At 38.4% G+C, this 20,444-nt stretch overlaps 1 protein-coding gene and 1 pseudogene across 1 annotated transcript in view; one reads left to right on the top strand and one right to left on the bottom strand.

The window, feature by feature from the left end:
• The window catches only part of BSN (bassoon presynaptic cytomatrix protein), a 127,370-nt gene that overhangs the window by 30,006 nt on the left and 76,920 nt on the right, over positions 1–20,444 (top strand). The gene's annotated exons all lie outside the window — the stretch shown is intronic.
• LOC143657734 (DNA mismatch repair protein Msh6 pseudogene) lies at positions 16,814–19,762 on the bottom strand (annotated as a pseudogene).

Below are 20,444 nucleotides of genomic sequence, written 5' to 3'. Positions count from 1 at the left end.
CGAGTCAGTTTTTGGTAGTTTGTGTCTTTCTAGGAATTTGTCTATTTCTTCTAAATTCTCTAATTTATTGGCATACAGTTGTTTATTTTTATATCTTTAAGGTAAATAGTGATATCTCCTCTTTAATTTCTGATTTTAGTGGTTTGAATCTTTTCTCTTTGTCAATTAGCTAAATGTTTATTGATTTTATTGATCTTTTCAAAGAATCAACTTTTGGCTTCATTGATTTTCTCTTTTCTCTACTTCATTTTCTCTTTACCCTTCATTATTTTCTTCCTTGTGCTTGACTTGTGTTTAGTTTGCTATTCTTTTTCTAGTTTTTTTTTTATTAATTAACGGAAAAAAGAAATTAACCCAACATTTAGAAAACATACCATTCTACATATGCAATCAGTAATTCTTAACATCATCACATAGATGCATGATCATCGTTTCTTAGTACATTTGCATCGGTTTAGAAGAACTAGCAACACAACAGAAAAAGATATAGAATGTTAATATAGAGAAAAAAAATAAAAGTAATAATAATAGTAAAAAAAAAAAAAACCAAAAAACTTATAGCTCAGATGCAGCTTCATTCAGTGTTTTAACATGATTACTTTACAATTAGGTATTATTGTGCTGTCCATTTTTGAGTTTTTGTATCTAGTCCTGTTGCACAGTCTGTATCCCTTCAGCTCCAATTACCCATTATCTTACCCTGTTTCTAACTCCTGCTGGACTCTGTTACCAATGACATATTCCAAGTTTATTCTCGAATGTCGGTTCACATCAGTGGGACCATACAGTATTTGTCTTTTAGTTTTTGGCTAGACTCACTCAGCATAATGTTCTCTAGGTCCATCCATGTTATTACATGCTTCATAAGTTTATCCTGTCTTAAAGCTGCATAATATTCCATCATATGTATATACCACAGTTTGTTTAGCCATTCTTCTGTTGATGGACATTTTGTCTGTTTCCATCTCTTTGCAATTGTAAATAACGCTGCTATAAACATTGGTGTAAAAATGTGCGTTTGTGTCTTTGCCCTTAAGTCCTTTGAGTAGATACCCAGCAATGGTATTGCTGGGTGGTATGGCAATTCTATATTCAGCTTTTTGAGGAACCGCCAAACTGCCTTCCACAGTGGTTGCACCATTTGACATTCCCACCAACAGTGGATAAGTGTGCCTCTTTCTCTGCATCCTCTCCAGCACTTGTCATTTTATGTTTTGTTGATAATGGCCATTCTGGTGGGTGTGAGATGATATCTCATTGTGGTTTTGATTTGCATTTCTCTAATGGCCAGGAACATTGAGCATCTCTTCATGTGCCTTTTGGCCATTTGTATTTCCTCTTCTGGTAGGTGTCTGTTCAAGTCTTTTTCCCATTTTGTAATTGGGTTGACTGTCTTTTTGTTGTTGAGTTGAACAATCTCTTTATAAATTCTGGATACTAGACCTTTATCTGATATGTCGTTTCCAAATATTGTCTCCCATTGTGTAGGCTGTCTTTCTACTTTCTTGATGAAGTTCTTTGATGCACAAAAGTGTTTAATTTTGAGGAGCTCCCATTTATTTATTTCCTTCTTCAGTGCTCTTGCTTTAGGTTTAAGGTCCATAAAACCACCTCCAATTGTAAGTTTCATAAGATATCTCCCTACATTTTCCTCTGTTTTATGGTCTTAGACCTAATGTTTAGATCTTTGATCCATTTTGAGTTAACTTTTGTATAGGGTGTGAGAGATGGGTCCTCTTTCATTCTTTTGCATATGGATATTCAGTTCTCTAGGCACCATTTATTGAAGAGACTGTTCTGTCCCAGGTGAGTTGGCTTGACTGCCTTATCAAAGATCAAATGTCCGTAGATGAGAGGGTCTATATCTGAGCACTCTATTCGATTCCATTGGTCGATATATCTATCTTTATGCCAATACCATGCTGTTTTGACCACTGTGGCTTCATAATATGCCTTAAAGTCTGGCAGCGTGAGACCTCCAGCTTCGTTTTTTTTCCTCAAGATGTTTTTAGCAATTCGGGGCAAACTGCCCTTCCAGATAAATTTGCTTATTGGTTTTTCTAATTCTGAAAAATAAGTTGTTGGGATTTTGATTGGTATTGCATTGAATCTGTAGATGAGTTTAGGTAGGATTGACATCTTAATTATATTTAGTCTTCCAATCCATGAACACGGTATGCCCTTCCATCTATTTAGGTCTTCTGTGATTTCTTTTAACAGTTTTTTGTAGTTTTCTTTGTATAGGTTTTTTGTCTCTTTAGTTAAATTTATTCCTAGATATTTTATTCTTTTAGTTGCAGTTGTAAATGGGATTCGTTTCTTGATTTCCCCCCTCAGCTTGTTCATTACTAGTGTATAGAAATGCTACAGATTTTTGAATGTTGATCTTGTAACCTGCTACTTTGCTGTACTCATTTATTAGCTCTAGTAGTTTTGTTGTGGATTTTTCTGGGTTTTCAATGTATAGTATCATATTGTCTGCAAACAGTGATAGTTTTACTTCTTCCTTTCCAATTTTGATGCCTTGTATTTCTTTTTCTTGTCTAATTGCTCTGGCTAGAACCTCCAACACAATGTTGAATAATAGTGGTGATAGTGGACTTCCTTGTCTTGTTCCTGATCTTAGGGGGAAAGTTTTCAATTTTTCCCCATTGAGGATGATATTAGCTGTGGGTTTTTCATATATTCCCTCTATCATTTTAAGGAAGTTCCCTTGTATTCCTATCTTTTGAAGTGTTTTCAACAGGAAAGGATGTTGAATCTTGTCAAATGCCTTCTCTGCATCAATTGAGATGATCATGTGATTTTTCTGCTTTGATTTGTTGATATGGTGTATTACATTAATTGATTTTCTTATGTTGAACCATCCTTGCATACCTGGGATGAATCCTACTTGGTCATGATGTATAATTCTTTTAATGTGTTGTTGGATACGATTTGCTAGAATTTTATTGAGGATTTTTGCATCTATATTCATTAGAGAGATTGGTCTATAGTTTTCTTTTTTTGTAATATCTTTGCCTGGTTTTGGTTTGAGGGTGATGTTGGCTTCGTAGAATGAATTAGGTAGTTTTCCCTCCACTTTGATTTTTTTGAAGAGTTTGAGGAGAGTTGTTACTAATTCTTTCTGGAATGTTTGATAAAATTCACATGTGAAGCCATCTGGTCCTGGACTTTTCTTTTTAGGAAGCTTTTGAATGACTAATTCAATTTCTTTACTTGTGATTGGTTTGTTGAGGTCATCTATTTCTTCTTGAGCCAAAGTTGGTTGTTCATGTCTTTCCAGGAACCTGTCCATTTCATCTAAATTGTTGTATTTATTAGCATAAAGTTGTTCATAGTATCCTGTTATTACCTCCTTTATTTCTGTGAGGTCAGTAGTTATGTCTCCTCTTCCATTTCTGATCTTATTTATTTGCATCCTCTCTCTTCTTCTTTTTGTCAGTCTTGCTAAGGGCCCATCAATCTTATTGATTTTCTAATAGAACCAACTTCTGGTCTTATTGATTTTCTCTATTGTTTTCATGTTTTCAATTTCATTTATTTCTGCTCTAATCTTTGTTATTTCTTTCCTTTTGCTTGCTTTGGGATTAGTTTGCTGTTCTTTCTCCAGTTCTTCCAAGTGGACAGTTAAATCCTGCATTTTTTCCTTTTCTTCTTTTCTGATATAGGCATTTAGGGCAATAAATTTCCCTCTTAGCACTGCCTTTGCTGCGTCCCATAAGTTTTGATATGTTGTGTTTTCATTTTCATTCGCCTCGAGGTATTTACTAATTTCTCTTGCAATTTTTTCTTTGACCCACTTGTTGTTTAAGAGTGTGTTGTTGAGCCTCCACGTATTTGTGAATTTTCTGGCACTCCTCCTGTTATTGATTTCCAACTTCATTCCTTTATGATCCAAGAAAGTGTTGTGTATGATTTCAATCTTTTTAAATTTTTTAAGACTTGCTTTGTGACCCAGCATATGGTCTATCTTTGAGAATGATCCATGAGCACTTGAGAAAAAGGTGTATCCTGCTGTTATGGGATGTAATGTCCTATAAATGTCTGTTAAGTCTAACTCATTTATAGTAATATTCAGATTCTCTATTTCTTTATTGATCCTCTGTCTAGATGTTCTGTCCCTTGATGAGAGTGGTGAATTGAAGTCTCCAACTATTATGGTATATGTGTCTATTTCCCTTTTCAGTGTTTGCAGTGTATTCCTCATGTATTTTGGGGCATTCTGGTTTGGTGCGTAAATATTTATGATTGTTATGTCTTCTTGTTTAATTGTTCCTTTTATTAGTATATAGTGTCCTTCTTTGTCTCTTTTAACTGTTTCACATTTGAAGTCTAATTTGTTGGATATTAGTATAGCTACTCCTGCTCTTTTCTGGTTGTTATTTGCATGAAATATCTTTTCCCAACCGTTCACTTTCAACCTATGTTTATCTTTGGGTCTAAGATGTGTTTCCTGTAGATAGCATATAGAAGGATCCTGTTTTTTAATCCATTCTGCCAGTCTATGTCTTTTGATTAAGGAATTCAGTCCATTAACATTTAGTGTTATTATTGTTTTGATAATACTTTCCTCTACCATTTTGCCTTTTGTATTATATATATCATATCTGATTTTCCTTCTTTCTACACTCTTCTCCATACCTCTCTCTTCTGTCTTTTTGTATCTGACTCTAGTGCTCCCTTAGTATTTCTTGCAGAGCTGGTCTCTTGGTCACAAATTCTCTCAGTGACTTTTTGTCTGAGAATGTTTTAATCTCTCCCTCATTTTTGAAGGACAATTTTGCTGGATATAGGAGTCTTGATTGGCAGTTTTTCTCTTTTAGTAATTTAAATATATCATCCCACTGTCTTCTAGCTTCCATGGTCTGCTGATAAATCTACACATAGTCTTATTGGGTTTCCCTTGTATGTGATGGATTGTTTTTCTCTTGCTGCTTTCAAGATCCTCTCTTTCTCTTTGACCTCTGACATTCTAACTAGTAAGTGTCTTGGAGAATGCCTATTTGGGTCTATTCTCTTTGGGGTGCGCTGTACTTCTTGGATCTGTAATTTTAGGTCTTTCATAAGAGTTGGGAAATTTTCAGTGATAATTTCTTCCATTAGTTTTTCTCCTTTTCCCTTCTCTTCTCCTTCTGGGACACCCACAACACGTATATTTGTGCGCTTCATATTGTCCTTGGGTTCCCTGATATCCTGTTCAAATTTTTCCATTCTTTTCCCGATAGTTTCTGTTTCTTTTTGGAATTCAGATGTGCCATCCTCCAAATCACTAATTCTATCTTCTGTCTCTTTAAATCTATCATTGTAGGTATCCATTGTTTTTTCCATCTTTTCTACTTTATCCTTCACTTCCATAAGCTCTGTGATTTGTTTTTTCAGTTTTTCTATTTCTTCTTTTTGTTCAGCCCATGTCTTCTTCATGTCCTCCCTCAATTTGTCGATTTCGTTTTTGAAGAGGTTTTCCATTTCTGTTCGTATATTCAGCATTAGTTGTCTCAGCTCCTGTATCTCATTTGAACTATTGGTTTGTTCCTTTGACTGGGCCATATTTTCAATTTTCTTGGCATGATCCGTTATCTTCTGCTGGCATCTGGGCATTTAGTCAGATTTCCCTGGGTGTTGGACCCAACAGGTTGAAAGATTTTTCTGTGAAATCTCTGGGTTCTGTTTTTCTTTTCCTGCCCAGTAGGTGGCGCTCGTGGCACACGTTTGTCCACGGGTTCCACCAGTAAAAGGTGGTGTGGGTCCTTTAACTTTGGAAAACTCTCGCCGTGGGGGAGGTTCGCCAGCCAAAGCGGCTTGGAAGAGTGCCAGCCGGCCCGGGGGTCCGAACGCGGGGAGGGTCGCCGGCCGCCACAGCCCGGGAGAGAGCCCGACCGAATTTCCTAGTGGGCCCGGGGCGCCAAGCGTGGCAGGAGGGCACCAGCCGCCGCAGCCCGGGAGAGTGCACCGTTCACAGCTGGACCGGGGAGTCACGTGTTTGGAAGGGACCCCCCCCCCCCCGGTCACTGTTCTCCGCGGTCTGGGGATTTCTGACCCAACTCTCTCAGTTGGTCCGGGGGGCCTCGCGTAGTGGGGGCGCCAGCTGCCGCGACCTGAGGGGACCGCCTGCCCAGTTCTGCCAGCTGGCCTGGGAAGGAGGAAGGGAGGGACTCCGGCCGCTTGCTCTCCCGCCCGGGAAAGCCCGCGCCCCTCGGCGATCTCACTGGAGCTGGTTCTCCCAGACAGTCAGCCGTTCCAGGATGGGGTACACCGTCCCTTTGATCTCCGTCGTGGCTCTGGGAGCTGCTCTGTATCGTCTCCACTCCCCCAGTAGCTGTTCTGGAGGAGCAAAGGTGAGGGTGGCAAGGCTGTCGAGGCCGGTGGCGGAGGAGCTGGTGAAGGCGGAAGAGGGCACGGTGGTGGCTGGGGAGCCGCCAGAGCAGGAGGAGAAAGGGAAGGATAAGATGGCGGATGGAGCGCCGCCGGAGCAGAAGGGGGAAGAGGAGGGCAAGATGGCGGATGGAGCACTGCGGGAGCAGAAGGGGGAAGAGGAGGGCTGGCTGGCGGCGGGAACGCCGCCGGCGGAGAAAGAGAGAGAGGAGGGCTGGCTGGCGGCGGGACTTTTTCTAGTTTTTTAAGGTGGAGATTTAGGATATTTATTTGAGATATTTCTTATTTTTAATATAGTAATTTAAAGCTATACATTACCTTGTAAGCACTACTTTAGCTGAATCCCATAAGTTTTAGTGTGCTATGTTTTCATTTTAATTCATCTCAAAGTATTTTCTACTTCCCCTTGTGATTTCTTCTTTGATCCATTGGTTATTTAGCAATGTTGTTTTTATTTCCACATATTTGTGAATTCCCCCAATTTCCTTTTGTTATTGATTTCTAATTTAATTCCATTGTGGTCAGGGGACATACTTTGTATGATTAAATCCTTTTAAATTTTTCAGACTTATTTTGTGGCTTAGCATATGCGCTAAACTGAGAATGTTCCATTGTACATTTGAGAAGAATGTGCATTCAGCTGTTGTTCAGTGAAGTATATTAGAGATGTCTGTTATTTCTAGTTGGTTTATATTATTGCTCAGCTCTTCTATTTCCTTGTTGATCTTCTGCCTGGTTGTTCTATCCATTATTAGAACATTATTAGTAAGATATTAAAATGCTCAACTATTATTGTTGAAATGATTATTTCTTCTTTCAATTTTGTCAGTTTTTGCTTCATGTATTTTGAGGCTTTGTTGTTAATGCTTATATGATTGTAATTGTTATATTTTCTTGATGGATTGACCCTTGTATCATTATGAGATGACTCTTTATCTTTAGTAACATTTTTTGTTTTAAAGTCTAACTTTATATTTGTTATGAAAATGATTGTTGACTTTGATAAAGTTGGGAACCAAAGATATATAGTAACTATGAATTTACAAAATAGCAACACATTTCTTAGTCACAGTTTTTTAAAATGGCAAGCCAACAGAGTAGGGTATGAAACATTTGATTTTTTTTAATTGAGATCATTGTAGACTCACATGCAGTTGTAAGAAATAATAGAGCAATTCCACTTACATTTATTGTCAGTTTCCCCCAGTGGTAACTTTTTGCAAAGCTATAGCATAATATAATACTACAACCAAGATAGTATTGATGTGATCCGCCAATTTTATTCAAGTTTCCCCAGTTTTACTTTCACTCATTTGTGTGTGTGCATGCTGAGTTCGAACCTACCTGTGTAGGTTTGTTTATCCACTACCACAGTCAAGATAGTGAACAATTCCAAATGCAAAGACCCCTTGTGTTACCCTTTTATAACCACATCCATCCCTCTTCTACCCCGCCTTCCCTGCAACCACTAATCTGCTCTCAACTCTAAAAATTTTGTCATTTCAAAAATGTTACAAAACTGGAATCACTCAATTTATAGCCTTTTTGGATTAGCCTTTTTCCCCTCAGTATAATTCCCTGGAGATTCATCCAGGTTGTGCGCATTAATAGCTCATTCTTTTTTATTGCTGAGTAGTATTTCACTGTTATATATGTACACAGTTCATTTAGCCATTCACTGAGCTTATGGGGTCACATGATAGTTGCATGTTTAGCTTTTAAAGAACTGCCAAGCTGTTTTCCACCAGGAATGTATGAATGATCCATTTTCTTACTATCTTTGCCAGCATTTGGTATTGTCATTACTTTTTGAATGTTTTTTCCTTTTAAGTTTTATTCTAATAACATGTATATGACCTAAAATTTCTCTTTTTAATGACATTCACATACCTAATTCATTGCTATTAATTACATTCACAATGTTGTGCTGTTGTTACCACAATCTATTACCAAAACTACAATCGACCCAAATAGAAAGTCTGTATAATTTTAGCATTAATTCCTCATTTCCTACTCCCAGCCCCTAGTAATCTATCTTCTAGATTCTGACTCTATGAATTTGCTTCTTCTATTGATTTCATTTCAGTGAGATGATACAGTATTTCTCTTTTATGTCTGGCCTATTTCACTCAACATGATATCTTCAAGGCTCATCCATGTTGTCGCTTGGATCAGAGCTTCGTTCCTTTTTTTTTTTTTTTGACATGGGCAGGCTCCAGGATTCAAACCCCGGTCTCCAGCATGGCAGGCGAGAATTCTGCCTTCTGCCGCTGAGCAATCGTTGCCACCCAGAGCTTCGTTCCTTTATACTGCTGACTAATATCCACATTTTGCTTACCCATTCACTGGTTGATGAACCTTGGGTTGCTTTTATCTTTTGGCAATTGTGAATAATGCTGCTATAAACATCAGTGTGCAAATATCCGTCCGAGTCTGTGCATTCACTTCTTTTGAGTATATACCTAGAAGTGCGATTGCCAAGTCATATGGTAAATCTATACTTAGCTTTCTGAGGAACTGACAAACTGTCTTACACAGTGGCTGCACCATTTTACCTTGCCAACAGCATTGAAGCAGTGTTCATATTTCTCTACATCCTCTCAAACGTTTATAATTTTTTGTTTTTTAAATTGTAGCCATTCTAGTGGGTTTTTGTGGGGTTTTTTTTCAGTTTTAGATTTTCATTGTTCCCAAGAGAAAGATAACCAATAAACACACCCTCACCAAGCAGAAAATCTAAACCTCCCTTTAACTCTTGTCCCTCCCCCCATTATTTACCCCTGGTGTTGCTGTGGTATTGTTGATGTTTTCCTGTTAAACATAGCCTATAGCATGCAATAGCAGCTTTCCCCTCTATACCCAGAACTTACACACTCTTTGTACAAGATTCATACCTTTGCAGTAGTTCGTGCAATAGCTTATTTATATTTATAGTGTTAATCAATGGGACACATGGGTCTGTACAACCCCTTTCGATCATGTTCAGCTTTAATACAGTAATGTTACTTATGGACCCACTAGTGAACCATCTTCACTTCTATCAATTCCCTTACGTTTTAAGTTCAACCTCATTAGCTAACTATTCACCCATCTCTAGCTTCTGTGTAGCTCTAGATCCCCTATATTCTGTATTATAAGCCTCTGATTTTACCTTTACCATCGTCATGAAAGTGGAATCATGCAGTATCTGTCCTTTTATGTCTGGCTTATTTCACTCAGCATTATGTCCTCAGGCTCATCCATTTTGTCATGTGCTTCAGGAAGTTGTTTAGTCTTATTGCTGCTCGTGGTGGTTTTGATTTGCATTTCCCTAATAGCTAATGATGGTGAGCATCTTTTCATGTCCTTTTTAGCCCTTTGTATATCTTCTTTGGAAAAATATCTATTCTAAAATCTTTTGCCCATTATTAAATTGGGTTGTTTGTTTTTTATTTTTGAGTTGTATGAGTTCTTTACATATTCTGGGTATTAAACCCTTATTGAATATGTGCTTTCCAAACATTTTCTCCCATTGAGTATGTTGTCTTTTCACTTTCATAATAAAGTCCTTTAATGCACAAAAGTTTTTAATTTTGTTGCAGTCCCATTTATCTATTTTTTCTTTTGTTGCGTGGTCATTTTTAAACATTTATTTATTTATTTATTTATTGCATGCACAGGCACCAGGAATCGAACCCAGGTCTCTGGCATGGCAGGCAAGAACTTCTTTTTATTTTATTCATTCTGGTTTGTGTGTAATAATATCTCATTATGGTTTTAATTTTAATTTCCTTAATAGCTAATTATGTTGAACTTTTTTTTTTTTTTTTTACATGGGCAGGCACCGGGAATCGAACTCCCAGATTCCAGCATTGCAGGCAAGAACTCTGCCTGCTGAGCCACTGTGGCCCGCCCTATATTGAACAACTTTTAATGTGCTTTTTTGATTCCTGTATACCCACTTTTGTCATATGTCTGTTTATATATTTTGCCACTTTACTAATTTCTGTTTTTCATTTCTTTTACTGTTGAGGATTTTTTCACATTCTTTTTTTACTAGAGAAGTTGTAGGCTTATAGAAAAATCATGCAGAAAATGCAGACTTCCCATTTACCTCATTCTTCACAACCCAGTTTTCTAATACTTTCCGTTAGTGTAATACCTTTGTTATAATTGATGAAAGAATATTATTATCAGTATTACTGTTGAGTTTTGAGAACTCCTTATATATTCTAGATACTAGTCCTCTGTCAGATATGTAGTTTCAAATATTTTCTTCCTGTCTATAGCTTTTCTTTTCATTCTCTTCACCTGGGCTTTAACAAAGTAAAAATTTAAAATCTTGTGAGGTCCAAAATTTATTGATTTTTCCTATAGTTAATTATACTTTTAGTTGTCAAGTCTAAGAACTCTTTGCCTGGTCTTAGAAACTGAGCATTTTCTCCTCGGTTTTTTTTTTCTCAAAACTTTTAAAGTTTTATGTTTTACTTTTAACTCAATTACATTTTGAGTAAATTTTTGTAAAAGTTGTGAGGTTTAGGTCTAGCTTCAGTTTTTTTCCCTTATAGATGCCCAGTTGCTTAAGCACCAATTACTGAGAAGATTATCCTTGCTTCACTGATGGTTTTATGCTTTTGTCAAAAATCAGTTGCGGGTGGGCAACTGTGGCTCAGTGGGAGAATTCTTGCCTGCCATGCCGGAGACCTGGGTTCGATTCCCAGTGCCTGCCCATGCCCCACCCCCAGAAAAAAAATCAATTGAGCATATTTGTGTGAGTCTATTTCTGAATCCTCTTTTCCATTCCATTGATCTAAGTGTCTGTCCTTCCACCAATACCATACTGTCTTGATTACTGTAGCAATATAGTAAGCCTTAATATTAGGTAAAATATTTCTTTCTAATTAATTCTTCTTTATCAAAGTTGTTCTGCTATTTTAGGGTCTGTGACTTTCCATATAAATTTTAAAATAAGCTTGTCCATGTCTGTAAAAACCTTGTTGAGACTTTGATGAGAATTGCATTAAACTTATAGATCTATTTGGGAAAAAATAACGTCTTTTCTATGTTGAGTCTTTCAGTACATGTACACAGTATGCTGTTCCATTTATTTAGATCTTTCTTTAAATAAAATTTTTAGAGAAGTTGTAGGTTTTACAGAAAATTCTTTGATTTCTTCCATTAGTATTTTGTAATTTTCAGCACACAGATTCTATAAATGTTTAAGTGTATACCCAAACATTTCATTTTCTTTGGATTGAAAGTAAATGGTATTATCGCTTTAATTTGGCATATTCATTGTTAGTGTATAGAAATGTGATTGATTTTTGTGCGCTTTATTTTCTATTCTGAAAACTTGCTGAACTCACTTAATAGTGCTGGGAGATTTTCTTGTGTGTGTGTGTGTGTGTGTGTGTGTGTGTGTTTTGTAGATTTTTGGGCTTTTCTACATAGAAAATATAGACTGTCATCTGCAAATATAGGTGGCTTTACTTTTTCTTTCCAATCTGTTTGCCTTTAACTTTTTTCACATTGTTATTGCATAAAGTAGCTAGAACTTCCAGTACTATGTTAAATAAGAGTAGTGAGAGTGGTCATCTTTACCTTGTTTCCAGTCTTAGGGCGGAAGCATTCAGTCAGGTTTTGTGTAAATGCTCTTTATCTACAAGTTGAAGTAATTTCCCATATTCTCCTACTTTCTCAGAGTTTATATCATGAATGGTATTGTCACGTGCTTTCCCTGTATCAATTAATACAATTATATGACTTTTCTTCTTTAGCTTGTTGATGTGGGGGGCGTATGGTGCTTGATTTTTGAACGTTGAACCATTTTCCCCTTCATTTTTGAAAAATAGTTTGCTGGGTATAAAATTCTTGGTTGGTACATTTTTTAATTTCTTCACTTTGAAAATGTCATCTCACTGCCTTCTGGCTTCCATTGTTCCTAACAAAAAAACAGCTGTTAATCTTATTGGGCCTCTTTGTGTGTGATGAGTAATTTTTCTTTTATTGTTTTCTAAATTTTCTCTTTATCTTTGGCCTATTTTGATTATGATGCATCTGGGTGTCAATCTCTTTGCATCTATCCTACTTGTATTTCACTGAGCTTCTGGGATGTTTAGATCCATGTTATCATCAAATTTGAGAAGCTCTCAGTCATTATTTATTTGCACATTTTTTATTACCACTTTTTCTTTTCCTTATGGTACTTCCATTATGCATGTGTTTTTACACTTAATGGTGTGCTGCATTTCTTTGATGCTCTGTTCATTTTTCTTCTTTTTTTTGTCTCTCTTTATTTCAGATTGTGTAATCTCTATTGATTTATATTTAAGTCCACTGATTCTTTCTTCTGCCAGCTCAAATCTACTTTTGAACTCCTCTAGTAATTTTTTAAATTTCCATTACTGTACTTTTACACTCTAGAATTTCTGGGGTTTTATTCAATACTTTCTATCTCATTATTAATATTCTCGTTATTAATATATTAATAGCATAATATTTATTAATTAAAATATTAACAATTTGATGAGACAGTCTCATCATAGCTTCCTTTAATCCTTTAGACATGGCTTTCTTTAGTTTCTTAAAGGTATTTATAATAGCTGCTTTGAAGTCTTTGTCTTCTAAGTCCAAACTCTGGGCCCCTCAAAAGCAGTCTTTGCCTTCTTTGTTTCCTGTGTATGGTCACACTTTACTTTGTGTTTTGTTTTTTTTTTAATGTCTCATAATTTTTATTGAAAGCTGAACATTTTAGATAAATATATTATAGCAACTCTGGTACTGATTCTCTCATCTCCCAGATTGATGTTGTTGTTTGCATTTCATTTAGTTTGTTTAATGTCTTAACTATGAATTCTATTTCCCTGAAGCATGTACCCTCTGATGTCCCTGCTCAGATTTTTTTCCCCTTGTTTTTATCTTTTACCTTGGCTATGTATGGGTCATTCCTGGGTCAGCATAAGCCACTTATTGGTCAAATATTGTGCTTAAGCCCCAGTTCTAGTTTGCTAGCTGCAAGAATACAATATACCAGAAATGGAACAGCTTTTAAAAAGGGGAATTTAATAAGTTGCTAATTTACAGTTCTAAGACCATGAAAATGTCCCCAATAAGGCAAATCTATAAACATGTCCAGATTAACCTGGCAAGAGATTACCTTCACTCAAGAAAAGCCGATGCAGTTCAGGGTTTCTCTCTCAACTGGAAAGGTATGTGATGAACATGGCGACCTCTTCTAGCTTCCTCTCCAACCCTCTTGCTTCATGAAGCTCCCCCAGTGGTGTTCTCCTTCATCTCCAAAGGTCGCTGGCTGGTGGACTCTGTAGTTCTCATATCTCTACTGCCCTAGTCATTCTCGTGACTCTGCTCTGTTGCTCTCTTATTGTTCTCAAGCTTCCTCTTTTAAAGGAGTCCAGTAAACTAATCAAGACCCACCTGGAGTGGGTGAAGTCACGTCTGCCTCTATTCAAAAGTTCATACCCACAATTGAGTGAGTCACATCTCCGTGGAAATAACCTAATCAAGTTTCCAACCTACATTATTGAAAAGGGATTAAGAGAAATGGTTACTCCCACGAGACTGATTAGGATTGAAACATGGCTTTTCTAGGGTACATAAATCCTTTCAAACAGCGTAGTCCTCTTGGCCAGTTGGATTTTTGCATGTGTGGTTTGGAGGCTGCTATCACAGGTCAGAGTTTCTGTTTACCCCATATTCAGTCAGGGACTAGTAGGTTGAATATTCCCTTTCTGATTATTTCTGAGAGGGTGCAGCCTTGAGCATGTGCACAGTCTGCCAGGCTACTAAGTATACACTGATTTTACTTTTGTTAAATTGTGGTAACATATATAACATAAAATTTGCCATTTTAACCATTTTTAAGTGAATAATTCAATGACATTAATTACTTTTACGATGTTGAACTACCATTACCACTTTCTGTTAAATCTTTTTCTTCACCCAAGAGAGGAATTCTGTACTCAATAAGCAATAACTCCCCAATTTCCCTCCCCTCCCAGCTCCTGGTAGCCTCTAATTTACTTTACGTCTCTATGAATTTGCTTATTCTAGATGTTTCACATAAGTGATTTTACTTTTAAGCCTGGCTTCCTAAGAGTTGCCCCTGGATCAGAATGGCTTATTGTTCAGCCAGCATTTGGTCAGAGGTTGTGCTTAAAGCCCCTTATGCCAGTGAGTGTTGCTCCATTTGTTGATAGATCTGTGTGTGGTTTGGGATTGTTTTTAAGTTTGCCACACATACTGTTCTGATTACTCCCAAGTGGGTGTAGCCTAGCCTAGTGCACAAGTATAGCCTTCCCAACCCCTGGGGTTGATTGTGATCCCTGGAGGTCTCTCTTCATGGCTGTCTCTTTCATGGTTCTTTGAGTTAAACTTCTGGTTCTCCCCTTTCCCTTATTGCTACCAGTAGCATGGAACTGTGAGCACCCTCTTCATTGCTCTCCACCAAGCACTCATTGTTTTTGCCAGATGTCTGAAGGCATAGAATTCTCCATCTCTGTAACAAAGTCAGTCTCCTCAGTCATAGCTGTGGAGTCCTTCATCTCATCATTACAGCCTGTGTCTCTGCTTGGCCAGAATCTCTATACCACTGCACAAGAGCTAGGGGTGAGGACAGTGGCCATCTTCTTCCTGAGTGACATCTCTGCTCTATGAGCAGGTGCTGGGCTGGTGATAAATTCTGGTCTTCTTGGTCTGCCTCTCTCAATATGGAATCTGTTTTCTACGAGTGAGTTGAAGTGGGAGCACTTAGGGCCCCAATATTCTTGTCCTGCTGTGCTTGGAGTATAGCTTCTGCTCTATGAATAAAGTTTGAATTGGGGAAGGGAGCCTCAATCCTCCTAGCCTTACCTGCCTTGAATGGAGCTTCACATGAGACTGGGGTGGGGTGCGAGAGAACTCCCCCAGTCATACTGGTATCTGACAGCCATAGGAATTCTTGGAGAAATTGAGACCTCAACCAAGGGCTGGCACTCAGTCACAGGAAAGAATTCAAGGACTAGTCAGTATATACAGCCAAATAGTTTAATAAGCTCCATGCTGGAGAACCCTTGGAGTTCTGGCCTGGATGCTGGAGAGCCCCGGGAATTCTCAGCTGAATGCCTGGGTTTGTTGGATGTCTGGGAATTCTCAGGTGAATGATGGAGAGCCCCAGGAATTGAAGCAGTCTAGATCCCAGCCAGGGGTTGATGCCGTGAAAGTTCTTGACTCGACTGCAGGAAACTCAGCCACAGGAAAGAACTCTAGGACTAATCAATGTGTACAGCCAAAGAATCTAAAGACTAACCAATGTATACAGCTCAAAACTGTAATGTGTGGTGAAAGTACACTTTTGAAGGAAGATGAGCACAGGCATTCTCCAAAGGAGAAATAGTTTGAGGTCAGGATCTTTGCATTATAAAGACTTGAAGGGGCCCTTCCCCCTCTGTCTATGCTATAAGGGATTGATGAGATGCTCGTTTCATTGGTTCTTTTTAGGTGTTGACCTGAGTGAGGGCTTGGTATATGTGGGCTAGGTGTACGTGAGCCCATAGGAACTTTTTGTTATGGGTCTTAGGGTTACTTACCTCCATCCTCCTCCCCTATCTAACCTGCCTCAATACCTGCTCAGAGTAGAGCACCCACAGTAGTGTTTTTATAAGATAGAGTTGAGGGTAGGAAGGAGGAGGGTGAGAAGGGAGGGAGTTGTGTCTCAAATACCACAGACTCTCTGATCCTACCGAATTAGGGTAGACTTTCTTGAATGAATGTTTCTCCATTTGCTATAAGATCGTAGGACAATTTCCAGGGACTTTAAATGATTTGGTCTTTATAATTTCCTCCAGTTAAATGGTTGTTTTGATGAGAAGAGGATTTGCTGACTCTTCTCTCCATTTCTGGAAGTCTTGCCCCAATTTTTTTTTTTTAATTAAAAAAATTTTATTAGATCATAATACTGTCAAAAGTCAACTCAGGACAAATACTGTATGGTCCCACTGATGTGAACCAACATTCGAGAATAAACTTGGAATATGTCATTGGTAACAGAGACCAGCAGGAGTTAGAAACAGGGTAAGATAATGGGTAATTGGAGCTGAAGGGATACAGACTGTGCAACAGGACTAGATACAAAAACTCAAAAATGGACAGCACAATAATACCTAATTGTAATGTAATTATGTTAAAACAGTGAATGAAGCTGCATCTGAGCTATAGTTTTTTGTTTGTTTGTTTGTGTCTTTTTTATTATTATTATTTTTATTTTTTTCTCTATATTAACATTCTCTATCTTTTTCTGTTGTTTTGCTAGTTCTATTCCTAAATCGATGCAAATGTACTAAGAAATGATGATCATGCATCTATGTGATGATGTTAAGAATTACTGATTGCATATGAAGAATGGAATGATTTCTAAATGTTGTGTTAATTTCTTTTTTTCTTTAATTAATAAAAAAAAAAAAAGTCAACTCAAAGCTTCCAGTGTAGTCTGTAACTCCTTAATCAAAGTCAACAACTTATGAACAGCTTCGGCATCTGCAGTTGACTTTTCACTAATCAGGCAAAGTCCCCTAAGTAATTGCGGTGACTGACTCATCTTCTCAAATTCTCTTATTTTTCTGTGTCCCTCTGGAAGATTAGCAAGGCTTGCAACATTAAAGCCATAACTTTTAGAGCAAACTCTCTTAATGAACTTAGAGAGGAAGTAATAGTCTCCTGACTGGGGTCTTCACATTTATCTTCTGTCAAGCATGCCATGTGCCCTAGGTGCATGGTAACATGTTGAGAATAATCTTCTGCTAATGAATGGTAGGGAACAGAAAACAATGTACGACACTTTATATTCTCAGCACGTTCTTTAACAACTGCATTTGCTATTGTTGTCCCATCAAACGTTGCACTACCTCTTCCTAATTCATTCACAAGCACCAGAGAATGTGCTGTTGCATGCGTAAGTATGCTGGCAGTTTCATTCAACTCGACAAAAACTATACTTTCATCTGACATTATTCTGTCTGAGGCACCAAGTCTAGTAAACACTCTACCAATCAATATGAGCCTACGTACTTCAGCAGATACATAATAGCAACCCATTTGGGCCATTACAGCTACTAAGCCAGCCTGTCTCATGTGTGTATATTTGCCCCCCTTTTTGGTCCAGTAACAAGTACACAATAGGCTTTGCCATTTTCCTACTCTTCTTTATCACAGCTGATTAGAATGTCATTAGGAATAAAATCATCTCCAAAAGGTCTTTGTAATGCAGGAATGGTGAGATCTAAGTGCCAGGAAGGGGGATGTTATCTTCTCCTGGATGGCACATAGGACAATCACCCCTTTTACTATAGTTAGCCAAGCACAACAAAATATCCAGCACTGCAATACCCACCACAGCAGACTGTATCAAAATTACAGAACAGTCACTGCATGCAGTCCTTCACTGGCTCATCTCTCCTTTCTCCGGCATTTATCAGATTAGCTAACTTCTTCTCAATAGTTTTGGTTCACTATCATTTACAGCCTTTCTTTGTAGATTTCAACTCATATTCTTCTGGCAAATTATGAGTGGTGAAACTCTCTGGAATTTCCAGCTGGTAACGGTTCTGACCTATCCCCCAGTAGACTTTGATCCGGCAGCCAATTCGATTGCATAGCTTTTCTAAGAGGCTCCTTCTCCAGGAGGCACTACTCATTTTCTCTTAGTCAGCAAGAGCTTGGTCATAATCAGAGTCAAATCCTACTTTGGAAGTAATCAGTCCAGTCTTTTGAGCCATGTCATGGTCAAAGGCTGTGTCCTATTGGTTCATTTCAAGAGTCAAATCAGGAAAACGGCCTTCAGGATTTTTTGTCTGAAGAGTAATGACCTGTTTAAGGATTTAAAACTTAAAGTCATCAACAACTTCTTACATAATCCCTATAATTTTACATACTACTTTGAATCCTTCCAGAGCAGAAAGAAAATAAATAATCTTTTCTTTTTTTTCCTCTATGTAGTTTCTTCATACATTAAAGCCCTGTAATCTGGGTGGTTCTGGCTCTTCAGGGGAGACCCCACATTATGGGGTTCTTCTTTTTCTTTGTGGCTAAGACAATATTTACTGTAATTCTCAGAGGAATCACCTTCCAGTACACTTCAGGTCTTTGTACCCTTGATAATGACCTTACAGATCTCCCTCCACACCAGCCTATCATGCTTAGATTCCTGTGTGTCCTCCGGCATTGTGCCTCCATCATTTCTGGAGTTTCAGTCTGTTCCACTCATGCTACTTTATAGCCCTTCTGCATTAGAGAATCTGAATATCAGCCAAATGCAATTTTAGGGAAACCAGAATGGGCCCAGTTACCTTTCATGAATACCAGCCCTAGTTCATTGACTCCAATGAGTGCATCCATGTGATACAGCTCATAAAACTCTCCTGCTTTATAAAAGATGACAAGATCAAAGTTCTAAGACTTAATCTGTCACCAATTCCTCATCCCAGGTATATAAGAATTGAGGAAATCTTCAGGGACATAGTAGAGAGTGGATGCATCAAAATTACAGTGATCAGCTGCCTCCTATGCTCATCTCTTCTCTTTTCCTCCTTAAGCCATTCTAAAGTTTCATGATGCCAGATAGTTGACTGGCTACTGTCATCACCTCCTCCACTATGGTGCACTTGGGATTCAGAATTTTATGGAGCAGAGAAAGCACTCAAAGTATTGTTGGTTTCTGACGAAATACCAGTTGCTCGTTTGGAGGCTGAGGGCATTTCCTTCCTTGAACTTTTCCTTTTAAGGGAGTCATTTCTGGTCACCATTCTCTTCCACTTTGAAGGGACTTTGACTGGCCTCTCCAAAACTTCGCTCTTACTATACCCCACTCCACTACTTATTTCACCGCTGCTTCCTTCCTCCTTAACATCTGACTTGAATTCCCATCAGAGCCACCATTGTCACTCTCATAATCTGATATGACCCTGAGTTTTTTTATTTGGTTTATTTGGTGACTACTATGCCTAGATCTTGCATTTTAAGGCAGCACTTCCTCTTCACTCTCAACTTCATTATTTTCCCTTCATTGTCTTCCTTGCCTGAAGCTCCATTCCTAAAACTCCCTTCCACTCCCCAACACCACCATCACATTCAATCTCAGGCCAGTTCTTCAAGGCCTAAACTCAGGGTCACCAATTCAGGATATCTTGGCCAAGCTGCTCTTTTTCTCCTCTCCATAATTGGCAGGGACATCATTGTCAGCACCTTCTATTCACCATTTCTATCCCAACTCATACATTATACCATATATGCATATCTGATGCATAGGTGCACCTATCTCAATCTCCTCCTCTTCTTCTGGTTCTGAGGGCTCATCACATACCACTAATTCAAGCCTCTTAATCTTGTCTTTATTCAAGGCCTTTTCTACCTCCTGCATTGCCCTGAGTATTTCAAGCTTTGTACTGTAAAAATGACCTCACTTCTGGGCTTCCTTTGATTTGGAACCTATATATGGTTTCAAAAACCTTTTGCTAACCAAGCCCCTTGTTGAGCTGTCATTGAAAAACTATACATGAAACAGATTGATTTTCCTTTTTCACGAATGAATGTTCCTTCAAAGGGATGATGTAAACCAGGCAAGGCCATCAAGAGTAACCCCCCAGATTGGCTCAAGCCAAATCACCTGGTGAGAAGTCACAAAAAGTCAGAGACTGCAGATGTGGGTAGCCTTCTAAGCCCTCCATTGAGGTTCTTCTCCTCAAGCAGCAAGGGGGAGCCGACCAAGGGCCTAGGCCTAGTTTCATTCTAGGCTGCATCCCCGTTGGGGAAGAAGAGGCCTTGGTGATGGCAGCCCTGCCTTTGCTTGAGGCCCTCACTGGGGCCTGTTGGCATTATTCAGCTCAGAAGACTTGGGGAAGAAGCTGTACGGGATGCTGTGCATGACATAGTGATTGTTGACGAATTCCAGCCACTCTGTCTGACTGAGCGACTAAAGGGGCTGCATCTAATGCACAGTTTCTGCTGGCCAGAAACCCAGGGGAAGGTGTGCACCACTGGAAAAACATAGGCACAAGCGGCCATTCCCTTGCCCCAACTATTTTAAAAATATACTGCAATTC

Source organism: Tamandua tetradactyla, chromosome 15, assembly GCF_023851605.1.
Source record: "Tamandua tetradactyla isolate mTamTet1 chromosome 15, mTamTet1.pri, whole genome shotgun sequence".
NCBI lineage: Eukaryota > Metazoa > Chordata > Mammalia > Pilosa > Myrmecophagidae > Tamandua > Tamandua tetradactyla.
Note: the sequence above shows the minus strand (reverse complement) of the source record. Positions and strands in the feature narration are given on the sequence as shown.